The sequence below is a fragment of the Helianthus annuus genome, chromosome 9 (assembly GCF_002127325.2).
Source record: "Helianthus annuus cultivar XRQ/B chromosome 9, HanXRQr2.0-SUNRISE, whole genome shotgun sequence".
Taxonomy (NCBI): Eukaryota; Viridiplantae; Streptophyta; class Magnoliopsida; order Asterales; family Asteraceae; genus Helianthus; species Helianthus annuus.
In genome coordinates, this window is record NC_035441.2 from 23,378,104 (window position 1) to 23,403,744 (window position 25,641).

Genomic DNA, 25,641 nt, shown 5'->3' on the forward strand with positions numbered 1-25,641 from the left:
CATTAATATGCTTTTCCTCCTCATCATCACTACTGTCATCAGTTGGAGTTTGATCAAAACTTATTGTCTTTTCTGAACTGTCATCTGAAAAACTAGATTCAGATCGTGTTTGATTAAAAACCATTATTCTTTCTGAACTTTCATCGGATGAAATAGACTCTTCTTCTTGGCTCGAATCATTTCTAGCAAACACTTTCATCCATTCTGTAAACAAATCAGGCTTTTGAACTATCTGTGCAATAAGTGCTACTGTTTTTTAATCAGGTGGAATGTATTTATCCCAGCTGAAGCCTTCTGCCACTTTTTCATCATCTTGATCAATGATGCCATAGTAAGATTCTTATTTGCATCTTCGATCATTTTCCCATGTGCAGTTTGTGATTCCTTTTGTTGATGCGGTTGATGAGAAACCTGTTGATATATGGCTTTTCGATAGTAATCATCTTTTCCAAAAGGATTCTTTGCTCCACTAGTTTCCTAATTTTTGCATTCTCTTTTGAAATGACCTTTCTCCCTGCATCGAAAACAAGTCACTTTAGATTTATCAAAACCCAAAGTTGAAACATGAGCATCCAAAAAATCATTTCTTCCTTTAATCATTTTAAACTTTTCTGCTCTCCTTAGGACACTAGCTAAGCACCATTTGATGTCCATGAGCTCCATCTCTTCAGCATCTATCTGATCGTAATCCTCTTTCGTCAGCATAGGATTTCCGATCCTCCCTGCAAACAAACCTTCATAGGATTGTAGCACAGTAGCAAGTAATGCCATGTGATCTTTGGCAACTTCTTCAGAAAAACTTTGACCTCCTGGAAGATTCAAAGCAATGTTGCGTTGTATTACATATCCACTTCCATTCTTTGATCCTTGAGACTGATAACTTGAAGCTGAAACATTTGGATTAACATTCGGGTATGAAGAAAAACCACTGCTGCTATTTGGACTTTGTTCAACAGTTCCAGACGAGTTTTCAGCACTAAAAGCAGTTTGGATTTTCGGACTCATTTCAGCCTCTTGAACCTTGCCTTTGTAATACATTTTCACATCTTGTTGACTACTCGGATTATTCATCCTCGCAATCTTTTGTTGTTCAAGATCTTGACCCTCAATCTTCTCGATGAACTGAGAAATCGTTAAACCATCATATTCTCCGGTGTTCTTTAAGATAATAAAAAATGTACCCCGCTCTTTCTGAGGTAAAGCATCAGCTAATTTGTTGACCCATTCATCTTGAGGTTTTTCAATTTCCAACAAAGACATAGTTCTCACTAAGTGACAATATCTTTCAATCAGTTTCTTTGAAGATTCACCCGGCAGTCCTGTAAACAAATCAAACTCTTTTTTAAGCAATGCTTTCTTGCTTTTGATCATCTTATCACTTCCTGCAACTTTAAGTTTAAGCGCATCCCAGATTGATTTTGAAGTGCCATCATGTTGAAGCAAAATAAAGATATCTTCTTTTATAGCTTGTTGTAGTAAACTGATCATCATTGTTTCGGCTTTATACATTTCCTTCTCTTTATTAGTTAGTTCAGAAATTTTTTTGATAACTTTTAAATCCCTACGCGGTTTCACATACTTTTTCTCAATGCATTCCCAAGACATCAAGTGATTTGCCTGGACCCAGTTTTTGAAACGATCTTTCCAACCATAGTACTCTTCAATTCCCATTAGTTTCGGTGGTTTTTGTAGTGTTCCAGTTTCGTTTTCCAAGTTCATGTTTTTCACCATAGCAGTTGGAGTAGTCGGGGATGTACCAAACGTGTTGTAGAACTCTTCGTCCATGATTCGGTAACACGTTTATCAAGACAATCACTGTTCAAGCGAAATCAGATCTTTCAAATGAAATTACTTCCAAGTGAGATTACCTTCAAGCGAGATTACTTTCAAACGAGATTAACCTGCACAAACAAACTTCAAACGAAATTAAAACTTTCACATGACATCAGGTAATTTCGTGCGGAATTTCTCAGTTTTCAAACAGAATTACGAATTTGAAACGAAATTATAATTTCGTTCGAACAAACTCAAACGGAATTATAATTCTGTGAGGAAATAGATGAAATTTCAAACGAAATTAGGCTAATGTCATTTGGTTCGAACTTATTTTCAAGCGAAATTACAAAATTTTTCAGTTTTAGATCGAATTAAAGTTCAATTCTCTCAAGGCTTTGTTAAAACACTGTTTCGCTTATGATACGTGAAATTCAGATCATTTTGACCGTTAAAACTAGTTCAATTGATAAAAGAAGGTGTAGAAATGAGAAAAAGAGATGAAATCAAGCTGAAATCGGCAGAACTCCTCCAACTGAGCTCTGATACCACTTGTAGGATCATGTGCGGACCCGAAATGAGTCAATCAAAGGCGTTCTACACAATATGAAAGCCGGAAACAGATATATCGTGTGTGATACGGCAAGATGTTCACTTTAACTGTCTTTTATATTGATTCTGATACGATTACAGATCTGTAGACACTTCGACAGAGCTTCGCCGTCGGAAAACACTGTTCTAATTCCGTTCCAAATGAAACAGATCTACATCTATATATAGACTCACTAATTCCGCACAAAACATACACAAACGAAATTACACAGAAACGGACTTATCATGTCACACGGAATTAACACACTCACACAAAATTACATTGTAATTCCGTGCGAAATTACATATGGATACTTTCAAGCGGAATTATTATCTACAAGCGGAATTAGCTTTCTATCATGATTTCTCGAACTACGTGCTCTGAGCAATGCAAGACTCGATACAAGACGAAGTCAGCAGACGTATGCACTAACAGTGGCAAGTGAGAGAGAAGTGGTATGTCAAGGGATAGGTTGGAATGAAACCAATCACCCCTATTTATAGCTGAAATCAAAACCTCAACATGGCCCCGTGTTGGTCATTTTCTCTCTTCTTCATTAACTACAGTGTTAGGTCTTGTACTAACACGGCCACGTGTATCAATGGCATGACCCCGTGCTTATTGTACTTGCTGTACTATCCAAGATTCTGGGAATCTGGGAGTTGACCACGGCCCCGTGTTGACACTCTGCTTCTGCATGTCTTTCTCTTCATGTAATCTAGAGTTGGGCACAGCCCCATGCTGAGCTAGCATGGCCCCGTGCTGTGTTGGCACAACCCCATTCTGAACTGGCACAGCCCCATGTCAGCATTTTGAATTGCTGTTTTTGGTCTTGGGGTGAAGCTTGGAGGGTCGGTATGAAGTGCCAACTTCTCTTCTTTTGTATTTATGTTGGTTTTTGCCGTTATTTTGTTCTTTTGAGCGTTTATGCTCTTTTGACTCTGTAAATTAAAAAGAAAAAAAGAAACATGTTTTTTCCAACATTAGTACCGAAAAGGGTTGTTTTATACCTTATTTGATACAATTTATATGTTGCTTTTTACTCATATCAGATATTTAATACCCCCACACTTGAATCTTTGCTTGTACTCAAGCAAAACTCTTTAATGTTTCTTATACACCCAAATGGAATTGGTAGAGAAGAAGTTTTCGGGTCTTGTTTGTAGACTGTCGGGAATCCAAGTTCTTTATTCTTGTTTTTATATTTTTTACAATCGTATTTGACATTTTAAACCTTTTTTAAGAAAAATAAATATTTTTGGGCATAACATGCCTTTATAAAATTTCATTTAGTTATATACAAATTCACACACCTCACAAGTGACCACTCAACACTCGGCCGAAGATGTTTAGGTGAAACGCTCGATACTAGTATGGAACTTACTCCTACCATATACTCGACAAGTAATCAAACTTCCTCTTTTTTAACATAATCTTTGTTAATATCAAGAGGACTTTAAAAGGGTAGGTTTTGGCTAAGGGTAGGATAGTTTTATTTTCACACCCCTTTTTAACATAATTTATTTGTTTGTGACTTAGTTATAGGCTACATATTTATAAGCAATATTTTCTGATTATTTATTTCAAATAGCTAGAGAGATTTTTTTTTCTTTTTTTTTGATATAAAACTATGTCACGTCTTTTTATATGATTTTCAAAAGAACCGCATTTTACTAAAAACAAGGGGCGTGAAAATAAAAATTGTTTTTTTTTGTTTATGTTGGGGAGATAAAGAGAAGATGAAAAAGAGGGTTTAAAATCCTAATGCATCCATCATTTACTTAGTTGGATTCGTCGGTAAGGTCTGGGAATGTATTGTCTTGTCAAGTTCTAGATTCGTAAGAACCGTACGGCTATTCGCACAAGAAACGAAAGATGAGCATTTAGTAAAGATATATGATTGAATGCTCGGTAAAGGCTCAAAACTCACATTTTTGTGGGAAAAGGGGTATAAGTGTGAAATTATATATACAATCAAATTTTACAAAGAATTGCCATGGCATTTTTATAAATTTTTCTTGTGTGTTTCTTTTTATCACGACGCTATCGGTTGTAAACTTTATAAAAACTTGAAATTTTTAGAACTTGGTTTCTAACTTAAACTATAAAGTAGACAAAACAAAGAAAAAATTTGAAAAATATTTGGGGTGTTTGATTAAATGTGTAAGATGTGTGTTAAAAAAACAACAAAGTTTTTGAAAAACAGACACTTGACACGACCCCATGTGTGGGAGCCACGACCCCGTGTTAAAAGTGTCAGTACCAAATTTTTCGAGATAGCAAACACGTGGAGTGTGCCCATGGGGCACGACGTCATGTAAAAGTTTGATGGGATTTTAGAAATGGTTGTCCCAACATGAGGGGGGTATCATCTGAGTGACAAAGTCGGTTGGGACATCCGACTGGCTTGTTTGAATTAAGACATCCTCAACCGTTCCCGTGGCATTAATCGTTTTTCTGTTAGAGAGAAAAATATGAATTGAAGAGGAGAAAAATAACTATTATCTAATTTTTCGAAAATATAGTTTGGCATTATGTTAACACAAAGATCTTTATTAATTAGCACGTTACTAACAAAGATATTTTGAAAAAGAACATGGTACCGGTTTTATGTTTATTTCATGGTATTCATCTTTTATTAGTGAAGTTTGATCATTTGTTAACCTGATGCTTACTAATTCTTCCATTTTAGTAGAAGTGTTTAACTCTTTTAAAATCTTAGCATGAGGAGATACCAAACAATGATTTTCAAAAGAAGGTTGTAAAACGTATTTTTTTTAAAAAGTTTGATCTAGTTTAGAATGGTTAGTTTTTGACTTACCTTCCTCTTGGTTTGGTTCATGCGTGAGTTTTTCATTTTGTTCTTCTATTTTTACCTCTTTAATTATTACCTCTTCGATTATTACCTCTTTACTACAAATAGCCTCTTCTTTTTCACGAGATCTCTTAATTAAGAGTTCTAGATTTTTGAGACCTTGTATGACTCTTTCGGCTTCGGGAGTGATTGTTGGTGGTGTGTCATAGGTTTCAAACGGATTGGCATCCTAATCAAAGTTTGACTTTGGGAGTTCAAACCTTGGCTCCTCATAAGTAGTGTATGAAGAACTTGGTGTGGTGTGTGAGGTTGATGGTTTGATAAGGTAACAATGTTGTATCGAAGGGGATTCTCCGCAAATGGTACAATAAGGTTCCTCATAATCATCCTCAATATAGTAGATGTAGTCTTCTAAGTAGTAATCCATTGTATTGTAAAATAACCAGAAGAATAACGAGCCTCGGGATAAGAAAACAGAAGTTAAAAATTTAACAGACGATTGACCACGGCCACGTGCTGAACTGGCACGAGCCGTGGGCAGTTCTGTATCTGGGCGTTTAAAAAGTTTTTAAGAAAAATTTGCAGCACGGGGGCGTGTCCCAGTAACACGGCCCCGTATTAAACCTACTGTAAATAGAAAAATTTTAAAAACGAGTGCGCAGTTTTGAAAAAAAAAATGTTAGAATTTGATTAAGTGGCTAATGTTAAGCTTTCGTAAAATCCTTGTGTCCCCAGCAACGGCGCCAAAAACTTGACGTGTGCGGGTGTGTATATATTTTTTATTATTATTTTTATCTCTTTTTACTCGCCAATTTAAGTTATAAATTTATAAAACACGATATTCTACTATTACTCTACACACACGTTAGGGCAAGTGCACCCGTCATGGATGTAGTATAGTAATGGCAAAATACCGAGGTCGTCCAAGGACACAATAGCTTTTAATACCGGCTTATCGTCAACGTCTAATAGAACCAAACTTTGAAGAAAAGATTTTTAAGTTGTGAAAAGATAAAATAAAACAGAAAATAAAATAAAGGAAAAAATAGATAGACAAGAAGGAATCACTTGGTTCCGACTCCTTTTTCATGTATCCTTTGATGATTTCCACACTTTGGGCATTTTAAGAGATTATATTAGTTATAGTAGTAGGCCCCTCTTGTGAAGGCGACGTTACCCTCAACCTAGTGGTCTGATTCAGTAGGGATATAGTCCCACTAGGGAGGATTATTGAACGATAATTAAGTAAGTTATTAATGCAAAAAGTGGTGGGCCCCCTTCCAGGCAGCGCTCACCCTCAACCCTTTGGTCTGAGTCAGCAGGGACATAGTCCTCGCAGGGTTGGTTTAATGTTTTAATAATAGTTTATAAATAAGGGATTCAAGCGTTTGACACTTCTCCCGTATGGTGGGTAGAGCCCGTCCTACTCGTGAAGTGTTACTAAGCTTGAACCAAGTTCTCGCAGGATCTATACACTAAACGAGACATAAAATTTATCCAACCACCCTTTTAACCCCCTTCCAGGAAATTAATGCGCTTTATATAGACTGTAAAGACACGAATATGTGAATCGACAACATATTAAGAATGATTAGATAAATTTGCCTTCAATATAAAAAACTAGTTATTAAAGTCATTAATACATACTCAATTAAAAAGTTGCCAAAGATTGGAAATCATAAAAGAAATACATAAAAGATTTGTCTTCACCAAGTGATGTAAGACTTTAGCCAAGCATGGCCTTTGTTTGACAAAGACTCTTACTATCGATCTTGGATCCCGAGACTACTACACACACTCTAAATGATGGAAGATGGATGATGGTGGTGGATGATGGTGGTGGATGATGGTGTTATAATGGTGGTGGAGTGGTGGCAAGTGAGAGAGAAGTGGTTTGCCAAAGGATAGGTTGGAATGAAACCAAGCACCCCTATTTATAGCTGAATTTAGAACCTCAACACCGCCCCGTGCCCACCTGACACTGCCTCGTGTTGGTCATTCTCTCTCTTCTTCATTAACTACAGTGTCAGTTCTTGTACTAACACGGCCCCGTGTGTCAACGGCACGGCCCTGTGTGTCAACCGCACGGCCCCGTGCCCATTGTACTTGCTTGTACTTGCGGTACTATCCAAGATTCTTTGAATCTGGGAGTTGACCACGGCCCCGTGTCCATTTGACACGGCCCCGTGTTAACAGTCTGCTTCTGTGTGTCTTTATCTTCACGGAATCTGGAGTTAGGCACGGCCCCGTGCTGAGCTGGCACTGTGACAACCCGAAACTTGTGTGAGGATGATGATTCAAGCCATGAGTGGCTAAACTCTTGATGACTATCTTTGGTTGAAGGTTCGTATTAGACTTTATGCTTGATTTCCTAATTTTTAGAATAACAAACTTTGTCTTTATGATTGTTTGTTATGGTGTGTGATTGATTGTCTGTAAATTGTTGATTCTTATGTTAATCTAATTTGAAACCATACGTTCTTGGTGCCGTTGGGAATCGAGATATCATGGGTAGAATTAGGATTGGGTAAGGGTTAATTGGTCATCGGGTAACAACCTCACGTTCTAGGAATCTGAGTACTTAGTTCCCTTTTATCACAACAAGTAATCACACATGTAGTTCTTTCTAGTGGAATGATAGCATAAACGTCGAAGTAAACCAGAAACTAAAGATGCTCATTTGTCTCTAAATTGTCTACAAGCCAAATTTCATTTTGCAATTAGAATAGTAATTTTAGTTTTTAAAACTCAATCAATCAATCCAACTCTTGAATTTAATTTTATTGCAGTTAGTTTAATTCTAGTTAACTTAGATAAACTTCTAAACAACACACATTCCACAAACTCCCTGTGTTCAATACCCACTTACCGCTATCTATTAGTAGTATTTGGATTAAATGTGATTGTGACCACGACATCACGTCAAATTTTGGCGCCGTTGCCGGGGAGTAGTGCGCACCGTGTGTTATTTTTTATCTTTTTAAGTTTGTTATTTTTCTGGTTTACGCTGGGTGTGTTAGTGTACAGGTATTTGGTGCATGCGTACTAGGTGCTCTCACAAGCTATCACCTTTGGCATTTGATCCAGAAATTGAACGAACTTTGAGAAGAAACAGAATTTTGCTCCGAGAAAACAAAATCAGCGGTTCACCAACAACACCTACTACACCAATTACACCAATTACACAAATTAGATACATGGATCCACCACCACCACCACAACCACCACCCACTACGGGTCAACCTACACCATCCTTTACACCATCTTCAACACAACCTTCACCAAATACCACCATTCCTATAACCACACCAGAAATCAAACCAACCATCACTACATTAACAAAACACTCAACCTGAACACTCTTTTAGCTATCAAGCTACATCATTCACCGTTCCAGCTTATTCATCCTTTTTCCCAACATCTGGCCAACCATCATCATCACAAATACCACCACCTAACTTATACCAAACCGGTCCATCAATTATACATTCTACTCCATTCCAACCGGGAGTGCAATTTCAACATACTTCGGGAGTAAGACAAGATGGGTTCGACGATGGGTATGATGACAATTTTGGGGGTTATGAAGAAGAAGGATACGTGTATGGGGATGATGGAGATCAAGGGGAGTTTACTTACGTACAAGGTCAAAATCAAAGAATGTCAAGTGTTGGTGGGATTCCTCAACACCAAATTATACCTCAACAGTTGCCACCACAAGGTCCACCGATTCAAAGACATGTTCGACAACAACCTCATGTGGGGCTGAGATTTCAGCCACCTCAACAACAATTTGGGCCTCCACGAATGCAAGTTCAAAGACCAATGGGTCGTATATGTCCAAGGATCTGGTTGGGTGTACCAAGAAGACATATTCGAGAACACGCAAGAGGCATAGAAGCACATTTTAGACCGGTGATCACTCATAATCCTTCACCAGTAGTTATCCCTCATAATGATCAAGGGAGGACGTTCGAAGTGCGAACGAATTCGTTACAAAGTTTGCCAAAGTATAAGGGTCTAGCAACGGAGGAGCCTTATTTTCATTTGGAGGCTTACGATTCGATTTGTAACACTATTGGGGGTTAAGGATTTTCAGCCGATGATGTCAAATTGGTGCTATTCCAGTTTTCCATAGAAGACAAGGCGAAAAAGTGGTTCTATACCTTACCTTCGGCATCTATTTATACATGGGCAGAAATGCAACATATCTTCTTGGATGAATTCTTCACCGCACAAAAGACAAATGATGCTAGAAAAAGTTTGAGAAGTTTTCAACAACAAACGGGTGAAATGTTTAATGAAGCATTTGAGAGGTTTAACATGATGATAAAGAATCGCCCTCATCATGGGATAGAGCTATGGGAGTTGATGAATGCATTTCATGAGGGGTTATGTTCCGAAGATGCTCGTGACTTAATGTCTATCACGAATTGCACTTTTGGCACAAATTACGAGCATGATGATTGGGAATTCTTGGAACAAATGGCGGTCACATCAAAAAGAAAAGCTCAATCATCAAGGAGAGCACGACTGACCATTACCCGAACTTAAGTGCATGCGGTAGATGATGGTAATGTTCAAACTTCGAATCAAATTTATGATGTTTGTGCGCTTTGTAATGAGTTGGAGCATGCGGCTGAAAATTGCCAAGGAGTGGAAGGGCAATATGAGGAGGTGAATGCATTGCAAGGTCACGGCAGGGGTGGTAGAAATTACAATATGAATTCAAATACTTACCACCCCGGGTTACGAAACCACCCGAATTTTCGTTATGGGAACCCGGCGAACCAAGCTAACCCAAATTTCCAAGGAGCTCAAGGAAATTTCATACCTCGTCAACAATACAACCAAGGTCAATTACAACAATCGGGTGGTCAAAGTGGTTCTTCGGGTTAAACTTCATCAAGTGGGAATGAAGTTATGGATATGCTCCGGTTGATGCAACAAGATATGCAAAGAAGGAATCAACTTGATGATGTTCGCATGCAAAAAGATGAAATCCGTGACAAAGCGATTCAGTCGTTGACCACTCAAATGGGTTAACTTGCAAGTGATGGGGCATTATTGAAGAAAGCAAAAGGTCAATCACCAAGTGACACTGTGATAAATCCCAAGAACACAAAAAGCATTAACATCAATGTCGTAAGCACTGTTCCAAATATTAAATTTAATGAAACATTGCTAACTTCTTCGTATCAAGTGAATGCAGGTTTGGAAAAAGATGCCGAAGTCGAGAATGATAAAGAGTATGGAGCGCCAATCGTGCCAATCCGAGTGGGGAAACTAAAAATTCCTCATGCATTATTGGATTATGGGGTGAGCATGAGTGTGTTACCAGGTGATCTATATGACATGTATGATTTTGGTCCGCTTCAGGATGTAGACACCATGGTGAGTTTGGCGGATGAAAGTTGTAGGCGTCCACGAGGAATTGTTAAGAATGTTATGATTCGGTTGGGAGAATTCGAATACCCGGTGGATTTTCTGGTCTTAGATTATGCTACTACCGAGATGGCATCGCAACAAAGGGTGATTTTAGGTCGACCGTTTCTCTATACAGCAAATGCTCAAATCAATTGTAGAGACGGGATCATTATTATGACAAAAAAGAACTGTAAGTTGTCATTTGATGTTCAGACTAAGATGATTAGTTACGATTTTATTGAGGCGAATGATAGCGGGTTTAGTGAAAAGGTGTTTCAAAGAACGAGAAGAAATCACCTACCGGATCGTGAAGAAAAGCATATGGGTTCAAGCAAGAGTGTATTTGATTACCCACCAAGTCGAAATGAGATGGATGCATTTTGCTCAATGGCACGAGGAAGTGATGGAGATGGCAGGAACTGCTTCTTTGAGCCACCTTAAATGGGGGTAGCACGGTCCGGCTGAATACCTGAAAACTTAGCGCTGCTCGGGAGGCAACCCGAGGTTTTTCACTGATCTTGTTATTTCTTTAGTTTTGTATGTTTCAGGGCCATGGCAACACTCAAGTGTGGGGAAGATGTGCGGATATTTGTGTGAAGGTGGTGATAGGAAATTGGATCATTTACAATATCTGTTGTGTTAAACTTCACCAGGTCAATGTACTTTTTCCTTAGACTTGTCATGTTCTTTAGCTTTGAAATATTGTTAGTTTATTAGTTTGCTTTTGTTTATAAAAAAAAAAACAAAGTTGATGTTTTTGGTGTTTAAGCGATCTTCCCTTCAAAACCATACATTGGGGACAATGTATCCCAAGTGTGGGGATGAGGGGAAATTTTGAAAAGTTTCTGAAAATTGTAAATTTTTAAAAATCAAGTGACAATGGACCGAATTGAACATTTGAATACAAAACCACATGATACACCGGCATCCCATATTCCCTTGTTCTTTCTTGGTGAGAGTTGAGCCATCTCTTTGAATTTATTAGAAATATTTTTCTTTGATGAGAGTGGCAATGGGTGGGGGTACATTAGAACTTGTGCTTAGATGCGATTTGAGGCCTTAGCTTTGCATGAATGTGAACATGATAAGGGCATTTAGGTAGCCTCGTCATGGTGAGTGCGAGTGTGGGATTTGGGGGATTGGACCTCATAAATTATATATATGAGCATGGTAGCGAGAGGAGCGGGGGTTTGGACTTTAGTAGCCCATTTGAGCTTGAAGCCGATCATTTGTAACCCGTGCCTAGTTCCTCTAAATTTAACCCGTATTTGACCCGGTCTATTAGTGTTGTATCTCGTATTAGTATGTTTATCTTGGTATGTTTGAAAAGAAAAAAAAATATAGAAAAAAGAGATATGAAAGGAAAAAGAAAAAAAAGTAAAAGTAATGAAAAATGAAAAAAAAATGAATGAGATATGTTGTACATAGATGTTTATGTTTTTGCTTAGTTAGAAATAAAAGACAGGGTTAAATTGTTAGCTACTTTGCATATATATTTTCATTTCCTACCCATTTGCCTAGCCACGTTACAACCTCTAAGTCCCTTTGATTCATGTACATGTTTAACAAATTATTTAGGCGAAGGACCGATTTGAGTACAAGCATATTATTGTTCAACTACCCGTTTGCCTTGAGTATGATCTAGCGTATCTTTGCTAGTAATTACTTGCCACCGAGATGAGAGTTATTGTGAGGGGTGTGTTATGTGCGGTTTTAAGAAAAAGTTAGTAAATGAGGACAATTGTTGCTTGGTTTGTACTTGATCGCTTGAATAAATTGTGTTTTGTTGAACAGGTTGCTTGGGACAAGCAACGGTTAAGTGTGGGGATGTGACGGGTAGTCCGTAGGACAACCCTTAAGTGTTATAAATGATAATTTAACCCCGCATTTATCCATGTAATTGTCTAGAATTAGGTAACTACGGTTGTTTGTGTTTTAGGTATAAATGGAGCTTAAAAGGGAAGGAATTTGGAGCATCAATAAAAAATAGAATATTGGAATGGAAGAACTAAGAATGTCACATGATAGAGGATGAAATTACGAGAACGTGGGCGAAAACGGCGAAGAAAACGAAGTTGAAACAAAAATGTTATGCTGAAAACAAAATTTCATGCTAAAGCGCACCGTAGCCTACGGTGGAGGGCGTAGCATACGGTGGTCCCTGACATAAATTGTCACCGTATGACAGTTTAAAGCCACGTAAGCCATTCCAAGCCACCGTAAGCTACGGTGGCCAACGTAGCTTACGGCGCTGACCTGCGTAAATGTGTAATTTCCTTTTAATGTGGATTTATGATGCCTTTTCACCTCTAATCATTCCCATTCGGTTACACACAAATCTAGGGGCGATTTATAGTGTTCATGGTGCTTGAAGACAATTTACAATCGTTCGGTTTGTGTTTTTAATTGTTATGAACATTGAAACTTGTGTGAGGATGATGATTCAAGCCATGAGTGGCTAAACTCTTGAGGACTATCTTTGGTTGAAGGTTTGTATTAGACTTTATGCTTGATTTCCTAATTTCTAGAATAACAAACTTTGTCTTTATGATTTTTTGTTATGGTGTGTGATTGATTGTTTGTAAATTGTTGATTCTTATGTCAATCTAATTTGAAACCATACGTTCTTGGTGTCGTTGGCAATCGAGATATCATGGGTAGAATTAGGATTGGGTAAGGGTTAATTGGTCATCGGGTAACAACCTCACGTCGAAGCAAACCGGAAACTAAAGATTGTCATTTGTCTCTAAATTGTCTACAAACCAAATTTTTATTTTGCAATTAGAATAGTAATTTTAGTTTTTAAAACTCAATCAATCACTCCAACTCTTGAATTTAATTTTATTGCAATTAGTTTAGTTCTAGTTAACTTAGATAAACTTCTAAATAACACACATTCCACAAACTCCCTGTGTTCGATTCCCACTTACCACTATCTATTAGTAGTATTTGGATTAAATTTGATGGTGACCACGACATCACGTCACCTCTCACTGCATTAACACAGAAAGGCGTCGTATATTCTTGGGGAACAAAGCAGGAAGATGATTTCCAACTATTAAAACAAAAGCTCTGCAGTGCACCAATTCCGTCCTTACATGAGGGTACCGAAGATTTCGTAGTGTACTGTGATGCTTCTATCCAGGGCCTCGGTTGCGTGCTAATGCAACGCGAGAAGGTGATAGCCTACGCTTCCCAACAATTGAAGATTCATGAGAAGAATTACACGACTCACGACTTGGAGTTTAGGGCCCTGGTTTTTGCGTTAAAAATCTGGATGCATTACTTGTACGGTACTAAATGCACTATTTATACCGACCACAAGAGCCTTCAGCACATCTTTGATTAGAAGGAATTGAATATGCGACACTGTCACTGGGTAGAACTCTTAAACGACTACGATTGTGAAATCAAGTATCATCCAGGTAAAGCTAACGTGGTAGCTGATGCCCTTAGTCGAAAGGAAACGAAACCCAATCGTGTCTGCGCTCTGCAGCTCACCATCCATTCTAATCTACCTGGTCAGATTTGTTCGGCCCAAACTGATGCGTTGAAAGACGAGAACCTTAAAGCTGAAGAGATGCGAGGCTTGGAGAAGAAACATGTGGAAAGATCTGACGGTATTCGCTACTTCATTGAACGGATATGGGTCCCTCTGTATGGTAACCTTAGAGAACTTGTGATGGATAAGCACACAAGTCTCGCTACTCTGTTCACCCGGGTTCTGATAAGATGTATCAGGATCTAAAAGTCTTGTACTGGTGGCCGAAGATGAAAGCCCACATCGTGATGTATGTGAGTAACTGTTTGACTTGCGTGAAAGTCAAGGTGGAATATCAAAAACCCTCTGGTTTGCTTCAGCAACCAGAAATACCCACGTGGAAATGGGAACAAATGGCCATGGATTTTGTCACTGGGATACCTAGGACTCAAAGCGGGAACGATACCATTTGGGTCATCATCGACCGTCTCATGAAATCATCGCATTTCCTCGTAATCAAGGCAACTGATAAGTTCTCACAACTTGCTGGAAGATATTTGAAAGAGGTGGTTTCTAGGCACGGGGTGCCAATCTCTATCATCTCTGATCGTGATCCGCATTTCATATCCGATTTGTGGCAAGTGATGCACAAATCATTTGGCTCACGTCTTGACATGAGCACTGCTTATCACCCACAGACGGATGGTCAAAGCGAACGAACCATCCAGACACTTGAAGACATGCTGCGAGCATGTGTGATTCATTTCGGTAAAGGTTGGGAGAGACACTTGCCCCTGGTATAGTTCTCCTAAAACAACAGTTACCATTCCAGTATCTAGGCAGCTCCGTTAGAGGCGTTGTACGGACGGAAATGTCGGTCTCCTCTTTGCTGGGCTGAGGTGGGTGACAGCCAGATCACGGGTCCAGAACTTGTACTTGAAACATCTGAAAAGATTGTCTAGATAAGAAATCGTATGACGGCAGCACGTGACCGTCAGAAAATCTACGCTGATAAGCGTAGAAAACCTTTGGAATTCGCTGTAGGCGATCGTGTTATGCTGAAAGTTTCACCCTGGAAGGGTGTGGTGCGCTTTTGGAAGCGCGGCAAACTGCATCCACGATACATTGGTCCATTTAAAATCTTGGAAAGAATGGGCAAGGTTGCCTATCGGCTTGAGTTACCTGATTAGTTAGGTAACGTTCATGACGTTTTTCATATCTCGAACTTGAAAAAGTGTTTGTCTGATGAAACACTTGTTGTGCCATTACAAGAACTAAAGATTGACGACAAGTTGCAGTTCGTTGAAGAACCTATTGAAATCATGGATCGGGAAGTTAAGGTTCGTAAGCACAGTCGAATCCCAATCGTGAGAGTTCGTTGGAACTCAAAACGTGGACCGGAGTTTACGTGGGAACGCGAAGATCAGATGAAGCTCAGGTATCCTCAACTGTTCAAAACTGCTGAACTATATCCTAATACGACTGGTGAATTTCGAGAGGAAATTCCCTTTCAAGTTGGGGATGATGTGGCACCTGAGGAAAATCCACAGTCATCCTGACCTATCACTTCACTCCTATGCGGCTGCCATCCAAATTTCGGGAGGAAATTTCTTTCAAGTTGGGGACGATGTGACAACCCGAAATTTCAAGAGTCTTTCTTTGTACTGGTTTCTTTTCATATGTGTGGTGCTTTGATGTAATTTACGTGTACGCTATCTGAAGTGTTTGATTAAATGTGAATGATGATGAGTTCTGCATTGCATGAATGTTATAAGTTTGTGTATATGTATGTGTTAAATTGGATCGCACATTGTTCCCGAGTCACATACCCATTCACCGATCGCACAACCCTCTAAACCATGTGGGCTTCCTTGAGCCCAAAAGCCCTTAAACCCAAACCGAGCCCAAAACCACCCCTTGTGGCATGCGTATATGCATATAGAGATGCATATCATCCTTTTTCCAAACTTTTGAAAAACCCTAGCACTATCCTTGTTCTCTGGAAGTTGACGGCAGCCCCATCCACTGCGATCGAAGCTCTCCCTCTTGGCCGAACACCCTCCTCAACATCTTGTAATCTGCTTAGTGTGTTTCTTATGTGTTAATTCAATTCCTTGTCGGGTTGTGTGATTGTGTTTCAATCGTTTTGGATTTACATGAATCATCATGGTAATTGCACTATTAGAAATTGATGGATAGCATGATTTAAATCGATAACTGGTGTACATGAGGATTGAATTACAGCGATGTAGGGTGTTGTGAATATAATGACTAATTGATGATGATCATGAACTAGGATTTCACAAGGATTGATGTTTGTTTGTAACAGATTAGAGGTAATCTGTTAATGTGTGGGTGTGTAAATTGTTGTTAATCGATGTCTAGGGTGGTACATTATGAATGTTTTGTTTGCTATTGTGCGATGATGATGATGATGATTGGGTTAATTATTGTTGTTAATCATAGAAGGTGCGATTAGGGTTTGTATAATTTTTGAGTTGTGTAACTGTTTTGATCCATGTTTGGGGTGGGATGAATGGGGAATTATGTTTGCTAAAATCAAGGGAAAACAGCTGACTGGTCCAACCACACGAGTTGGTCGCACAACAGAACTAGGATCGCACAAGTGTGTGTGATCGCACAAGTCCACCCCAATCACACAACATAACTGGGCCACACCTGAACTTGGCCATGAAGTTGCTTGGGCCGCACACCATATGCACAACCCAAACCTAATCGCACAAGTGGTTCTGAATCGCACAAGTGATTCTGGATCGCAAAACTGTAGAGGAATCGCACAAGTGCATTGGGCCTGATGGTTTTGGGCCGCGGATCAGGGTCTGATCGCACAAGTCCATTGGGCCTCATGTTACGTGGGCCCTGATATATCAAATGGGCTGTACAGTGTTGAATTGGATTATATGTTACGGGATGACACCGTAGGGAGTGTGCGATCGGAATAATGTTCGTTTATACGTGTATGGAATGTGAATCATGTATACTTGGTGTAAAATGCTAGAATACGTGCGTGGATAAGTAATTTGCATACAAACTGATTGAGTATGTGTAAACGTTATAGGCTCTGATTGATTAACTTAAACGTGTAATTTGTCTTATCGAGCAAATCGAAGGTGAGTTCACTGCTTTTTTTCTAGCATGCGTCCTGGGGAGGGATATCTGGTAAATATTCTAGGAAGGAATATTGGGTAAATGGGTTTAACTGGAATGTTAAACTTGGGATGTTGGTTAATACACTCATATCTATCACTTAAGTCCCATCATATACCGAATTAGTTGCCGGGGAGGCGACAGGGTTATTAATTGATAGCGCTATTAGGTTTGGCAACCTCACACCGTACCGTGGTGGACGGGCGTGAACTTATTACCTTAACCACTCGACCAATGTTTGATAGAGCATTGGGGAAGGGCAAACAATCTGGAGCTATCTTTGGGTACTCGAGTTATTAACAACTTTGTATTTTTGAAATGCATTAAACCTGTATTGGGTGATTAAACGTTTTAACAAACTGTGAACTCGCCAGCGTTTTGCTGATACATTTGTCTGCATGCTTGCAGGACGTTAGGTTCATGGACTTGGAACTTGCTATCTCGGAGTGCTGGAGTGGTCATGGGTCGAGTCTCTTGGTTACACACGACATGTTTATTGGTTTCTTACATTGGTCTTGAAAACAATTTACTTTATGCTTCCGCTGAACGTATTGGTTTTATGTTATGTTTTGGGAATACTTTAAGTAGTAAATGGAAACTTTTATTTAATATTTTGTTATAGTTCAATGTGATTGGTGGTTGGATCCTGGTACGTCGCACTTCCTGCAGGGTTTCCGCATGTGGTTTTTGGGGGTGTGACAGGCACCGCCCCGTGCTGAGCTGGCACAGCTCCATGATGAACTGACACAACCCCATGTCAGCCTTCTGAATTGTTGTTTTTAGTCTTGGGGTGAAGGTTGGAGGGTCAGTATGAAGTGTCAACTTCTCTTCTTTTGTACTAATGTTCGTTTTTTCCGTTAGTTTGCTTTTTTGTGCATTTAAGCTCTTTTGACCCTGTAAATTAAAAAGAAACAAAGAAACATACTTTTTCCAACATTAGTACCCAAAAAGGGTTGTTTTTATACCTTATTTGATACAATTTATATATTGCGTTTTACTCATATCAGATATTAATTTACAATTACATTTAATCAACCAAAAACATAATTAAATTTAAACACACAATAAGATCAAACATCACCCACATTTTTCTTTATAAATTCAACAAACTTGAGACACTTACTGTGTGGATTGTTGGGGGTTATTTATCATGGTTTCAATGTTTCTCTTCAAAGGGTTTGTTAGGGTTGTTGAAATATCTGGTTCCGATGACTGCATGTTTTCGATTAAAATGGGGGAATTTTGTGGGTTTTGTAGGGGAAAAGACCAATTGTTTGTGTGCATTATCACTGTGGAGAATACTGTATAACTTTTGAACGATTGCAAATAGGACCTTGATATTCACGCACCTACAACTGTCGTAAGGTGACATATTTAGCCACTTTAATTCAAAAACGCACCTAGAACTGTCGTAAGGTGACGTATTGTACCAAAATCTTCGTTCCAAGATCAAATTTCTTCGTTTCCCATGATTATGAAACCTCGTTTCGTGAGGTGGTCTTCTTTCATGTTTCCCAAAATAATTTGAAGGTTCACAAATTTCATTTTTGAAGGAAAAGGATTGTGATTATGTTTTTGCAGCTACATGAGTTGTGTCTCTTTTCCTTTTTAGAATTCATTTCGTTGAGATAACGCTGTCCAACTCAGCACACTTTTCATCTGAATTTGTTGATGCTTCTTTTAGTAGAGAATTTGATGATGTTTGAGCACAATTTTGAGAAAATAAATATTTACAATCTGATAACAACAGATGTTGCAAGTTTGGGAGACGCCATTGATTCAAAGAAGAACCCATTGATTCTTTAGCTTTTTTCTCTAATCCCAAACCCTTATCATCAAATTTGTTCTAAAAAACCCTTACTTTTCTCTCATACTCATCAATCAACTTCCTAATTGCATCGACTCTTCTTCTTTCTTCTTCAACTAATCATGAAGCTTCAGATTCTCCTTAAAGATTGCATCTTTTTCCTCTTCATCCTTCGTTTTTAGCTTCAAATACTCATCTTTAATGTGTTCTTTGCATTCTGTCAGTGTTTTGGCCACTTGTTCAAACTCTGCTGAAAAGAATGATGATCGGAGCTGTAGATGAGATCCTCCACTATTGGGTTATCATCTTTCAAAACCATTTTCCCAAAATGGGAAATGATCAAATCCTTGCATTGGACACAAACCCATGGAATTTGTGGATTTCGGTTGGTTCAGATCTCTATTCGGTCATCTTTCTAATGCTTCTCCTAACATTACTCATCATTTCCTGAATCCAAGTTCATTAAGAACTAATGACCGTTGAATAATTGCCGCCTTGGTAGTTGTTACCATAGTTGAATAATTGCTGCCTTGGTAGTTGTTACCATAGAATATCAGGCCAATCGTTTACCGTGGAATGCATCCTTAAAATGATAGAAGTAATACGGTGATATTAGAACACTCTACACTGCATGTAAACACAGCGATATCCACATGGCAGAACTCCACTAGTTGAACTATATTTCGTCCAACATATGCACATGATAAAAGCACTTCTCTAGATAATCTGGGATTATGTTCCATTTTATTAAAGTCGTCAAGTGTAGGATCGTTTGCTGACCCGAACGAGTCGTTCAGAGGTTAACTCTTGCGTTTCAGATGCGGAATAATAAGAAATACAAGTAGAAGTAGCTTGTTCTCCTTTCTAACTGCTTGTTTTATTGATATCAAACGTTTTACAGCTCGATCGTCACACCGGCAGAGCTTCGGCGTGGAATTTCACATACACGTTGTGAGGATCGCCCTAATGACAACTATATATAGGCGTTCTGGTCCGCTCATGTGACACATGTCCATAAAAGCGGTTCCAGACATGTCCATAAAAGCGGTTCCAGACATGTCCATAAAAGCGGTTCCAGACATGTCCATAAAAGCGGTTCCAGACATGTCCATAAAAGCGGTTCCAGACATGTCCATAAAAGCGGTCCAAGAACTCTATGACCCTATGAGCGATCCTAGGCAATAAACCCTATACAGACTCTTGTTTTCTCATATTTCGTGCCCTATGCTATACAATATGATGTAAGACTTGATCCTAGACACCTAGACGGAATCAACAGATGTAGTGCACTAACAGACTCCCCCTCAGATGTTGATGGAGTCGCTTATACACTCTGACTGCAAAACTGTGTCTTCACATCTTCAATCTAGATCAGTCTCTGGGCTTTCTCTTTTTTCTCTATCTTCAGACTCCCCCTCTCGATTTACTGGCATTCTTTTGTTCTTCAGTAACATCTTCAGGATCGTTGTCTGATCTTCACAGGCTTTCAGAATCAATCAGCCTGACTCTAACAGAGATCTTCTGAATTGATTTCTAGGATTGAAACTAGACTCTCCTTCAACAGAAATCTTTAGAAATCGAAACCTGGTTACCTGCACAATCTTAACCCAGAAATAAATTTTCTAGATTCATCACATATCAAAAACCTGTGCACCAACACAGGACTCTCTCTCACCAATCTATGATGAACCACTTGAAGAAGGTTAGAATTAACGAAAACAGTTAGATTTACACAAACACTCCCCCTCAAATGCTGTTCATCATGTTTAGCACTCGGAATTTTGAAAATCAGTTTTTCAACATCAGTTGTCGAAAATCTTTTTGACTTTTTCAAAAAATTATGCTAAAACACACACAAAATCTTTTTGGATTTCCTGAGAGATATTACCTGACACTCCTAGTAAACACAAAAACATACAGAAATGTAATATTTACAATCAATATTTTTGTGAGTTCGTGTAAGAGGATCATATCAGTTTATGAGACAAATCACCAACACCGTTAAACTTGATTTCATTTTAAGCTTTAAACAATTTACCTAGATTGTCAGTATGTTTGTCCTCTTAAATTCTCAACACAAATTTCAATCGATTCGAGATACGATATTAATGTTTTAGAGACTTAAACTAAATTGTGTATCACTCCACTTGAATATACTCCTGTATCCAGATCCCAAATATTCAGTCTTACAGGTGAGTATACCACAGCTGATATCTGTAAAGGGGTTAGATGCGAAACCGTGAGAGCTCAGGTCAGAACTTCCGTTCAGCAGAGAGATGACGGCTCGACTTTTGGTGGGTCCCCTTTAGAGGATCTTTTGCATTTCAACAGCAGCGACTATCAATTTTATTGTTTCATCAGCATGCTGAGGGCTGTGCTTTTTCAAGCTTTTGCAGAAAGTATTATCCGGGGACTAGGTCAGTACTTCCATACAACAGAAGTCCCGGGATAATACCCCAGATATCACTGAGCACAAAAGACCTAGTATCTCAGAATATGGGACCTTTCAAACAAGATTTCGGGGGTTACCCATATATTCAAGAATAGTTACCCACGAATCAAGCAAGTTTGAATTAGGTTTATATCTCGTTTCAATTTACTAAATGTGCGAAAATCTACTGACATATCCGCAGTAAGATTGTTTAACACTTTTTAGAGTTTTCAATTCTTTAGCGTGCCGTGATAGTCCACTGATGTACTATCATTTCCTCTTTTTCGCAACAAAACTCATTTTTGAATTTTATCATGTTTTTGGCTTTTTCAAATTTTCAAATGTTTTTATCTAAAAACTTCTAGACTCTTGACCCACTAGAAACATAAAATGCAAAACAACCTGTAAAAAAAAACTTGACAACTGACATTGAATCACATCAAATCGCCATTCACTAGGCATAAACAATCTGAACTCCCCCTATCACAAACCATTTTCTCATTTAGATTTCAAAACACTTAAGTTTGTTTTAATCAAAATGATTTTTCTGGAAAATGAATTTGTGTTGATAACAACCACTTGTAGGATTATCAATTTTAAGACCGGGGATGTGGTTCACCATCTTGTCTATCTTTTGCCATGAATAGTAAATCAAGTACAATTTAATGTCCCTGATTTACCATTTGCATTTAATAACCTTCTGTATCACTTGTAAATGTAATTACTTCAAAGTATCCAAACATCTCAAAATTTAACCACAAATACCACTTGTGGGATCAAGATCACCACTTGTGGGATCAAGATTACCACTTGTAGATATCCAAAAACTATCAATTGTAGGAATGTTACGTCTACATCACCATTTTACCAAACAAGAATGCCGATTCCTGCTTCACAATTAACCACCTGGAAGCTCCGGCGTAGTCCTTTCACCTGTAAACATTCAAACACTATTCAAAATCTTTCAAACAAACTTTTTAAACACTAGAAAGATGTCGATTCCTGATCCACGATATAAACTTGGGATCTCCGGCATAGTCCTTTGACTATCATGGGAAACAGACTTCCATCCAAGTCTTCTCAGACTTGATGGCTTTCAGTTCTTGAGCTGTAGGGTTGTATGTTGCCTTTTTAGTAGCATAAAAATCTTTAACCCCTTTAGCTCTCCCACTCAACATCTTCCCAAATATCTTCTTAACATTCCCGTTGAATGTTTTCTCGACATCAAATTCATCCTTTTCTTTATAAAACTGATTAGAAATCTCAGTTTTTTCCACTTTCTTCTTTACTTCCTCAAACTTCAATGATGGAAACTCCTCATCATTCACTGAGATCTTCTTCTCAACCTGTGGCTCTTCTGGCTTTGTGGAACCAGATTCATCGCTGACATTCACTTCACCTTTCTTCGCAACCCACACCTGGTTGTCTTTTCCTTTCTTCTCATACTTGTTCTTTTGTGAACATTCACCAACCTCGAATTTTGAAATCTAAAAAATTCTAAGTTTTTCAGTCGGTGATTCAACATCAACAACTTTCTCTTTCATTTTCTGAGAAACTCCCTGTTTTGTTTTGGCATTCTGTGTACAGTTCCATACAATGTGACCGACTTCATTGCATCTGTAACAGGTTCGAGTCTCTCTTGGATAACAAACATCAACTCCATTCTTCTTTTTCTCAGCAAGAAACTCCTGGTTTGACTGTCTCCAGAACGGTTTCTTCTGTTCCTCCTCAGCGCTTCCACCTGTCACAAATTCAGATTTTGTTTTAGAATTTTTCATATTTTTACCATTTTCTGGTGGAACAAAACCAAGACCTTTCTTTTTGTAGCTACAATTTTGGTTAGGTTTCTTTTGAAAACCAAAACTAGGATTGTTGCCCTTTTTCTTGTTTAGACGTTGTTGAACTCTTGAAGTGTATTTTTTAGGTTTTTCAGTAAGATTCAAATCTTTTATCTCAGAAATAGTAATTTCTGTCATTTTGAAAACCTTTTTGATCATGTCAAAGCGAACACTTCTTATTGGAAACTCTTTATTGTAATATAATTTGTCCGAACCATTCAAAGTATACACAACTTCGAATGTTTCATCACTCAAATCTGCCTTTGACAATAAAAATTCTTTACTATAAGACCGTTTAACCGATGAATTTTGGCTGTTGACTGACGACTTTGACTTTCCAGACCCAGATTTCGACTCAGACTCCTCATCAGTATCCAACACCTGATCGACCACCTTTTTAATTAACTCAGACTCATGATCGGTATCGGACGAGGTAAACGTGACATCAATGTTATCTGGTAAAACGTCAGTTGTGTCGGTTTTTAGCTTTATATTGACTGCTTTTTTCAATTGCTCCTCATTTGGTCTCCTAGGTGAATAACCATCCCAAATCGGAGGCGGACATTTGTTGTAACTAACAGTCGATTTCTTACCACAGTCTTTCTTCTCTTTCAGCTTCTCATCTTTGAAAGCTTCCATACCTGCAACAGTTGGGTAAATACGGTCAATGAGATAATCAGAAGTAGTATAGCTTAACAATAACCGCCTAATTCTCTCATTTTCAATTTTTTCCGTTTCCAACTCTTGCTTCCAGTTGGCACTCTCTTCAATGTAGAAATTTATAGCTTTTTGCTTTGACATTAAAGTTGCATTCATCATTGTCAGCGCCTGTTCTCTTTCTGAGTTTGTTGTTTGGAGACCAGTTACTGTTTTGTTCAACACGTCGTACGATTCCTTCACATAATTGAGGTTGAACAGTAACTGCTCCTTCTTTTTCTTGTACTCAGCTATGATGTCATCTTTTGCTGCACACTCTTTGCAAGCCTCCAAGCACTTTTCACACGGCTTGACAACTTCAACAATCTTCTCAACTTCGATTGTTTTTACAACTTCAATCACCTTTTCAGCTTCGGTCACCTTTTCTTCTTCTTTCTCTTTCTCAACTTCGGTAATCTTCTCAGCATCACTTTCAGCATTTTGAATATCACCATCAGATTCTTTCTGTTGTTCTCTAGCAGCTCTTTTTTCTTTTAGTTTCTCCATCCGTTCTGCAAAATAGAAATGAAAACTTTCAGGAGAAAGATGAGATTTAGCAATATTTATATGTTTTTCTTCCTCATCATCACTGCTGCTGTGATCAGGTGACTGATCAAACTGAACTGATTTATCAGACTCAGCATCAGAGACATCAGAAATAGTCGGTGTTTTATCAAAAACAACTGTCTTTTCTGAAACAATCTCATTCTGTACACTCTTATCAGAACTCTGTAAATCTTCATCTGAACTTTCCAAAACTTCCCCAGAATGTTCTGAAAGTTTATCAGTTCTGTCTGAAATTTCATCAGATGACACAGACTGTTCATCCTCACTAGACATATTCACTCCAATCGATTTCATCCAAGTAGTAAACAAATCTGGCTCTCGGACAATCTTGGCAATGAACGCTTTAAATTCTCCCTTTTCATCCACAAACATATCCCAACTGAAACCCTCTGGTAGTCTCTCATCATCTTGATCGATAATGCGTGCAGCTATGGCTTCAGATGATATAAAGTCATTCCAGCTAAAATCCACAACACATGCTCTTTTGGAGTCTTCAATCTTTCTCCCGTGAGCTGTCTGTGGTTCTTGGGATTGACCAACTTGCTGATAGATAGCTTTGTGGTAGTAATCATCTTTCCCGAATGGATTCTGTGCTCCGCTAGCTTCTCTTCCTTTGCACTCCCGCTTGAAATGGCCTTTTTCCCTGGATCGAAAACAAGTAACTTTAGATTTATCAAAACCTAAAGTAGATACATGAGCATCTAGAAAGTCATTTCTCCCGGTAATAGTTTTGAATTTCTCAGCTCATCGAAGAACACTAGCAAGACACCATTTGATATCCATGAGTTCCATCTCTTCGGCGTCTATCTGATCGTAATCCTCTTTGGTAAGCATAGGATTTCCGATCCGACCAGCAACAAGACCTTCATAAGATAACAGAACTGAACCGAGAAGTGCCATATGGTCTTTTGCAGTGTCTTCAGAGAAGCTTTGACCATCTGGAAGGTTGAGAGCTATGTTGCATTGAATCACGTATCCGTTTCCAGTCTTTGTACTCCGAGACTGAAAGCTCGTGTTAGTCTCTTTCGGATTCACACTCGGAAATG

At 38.6% G+C, this 25,641-nt stretch overlaps 1 non-coding gene across 1 annotated transcript; it reads right to left on the reverse strand.

The window, feature by feature from the left end:
- Positions 1-9,429: 9,429 nt before the first annotated feature.
- Positions 9,430-9,535, reverse strand: LOC118482512. The gene has a single exon (XR_004868546.1). It is a non-coding gene; the product is annotated as a small nucleolar RNA R71 (small nucleolar RNA).
- Positions 9,536-25,641: the final 16,106 nt, after the last annotated feature.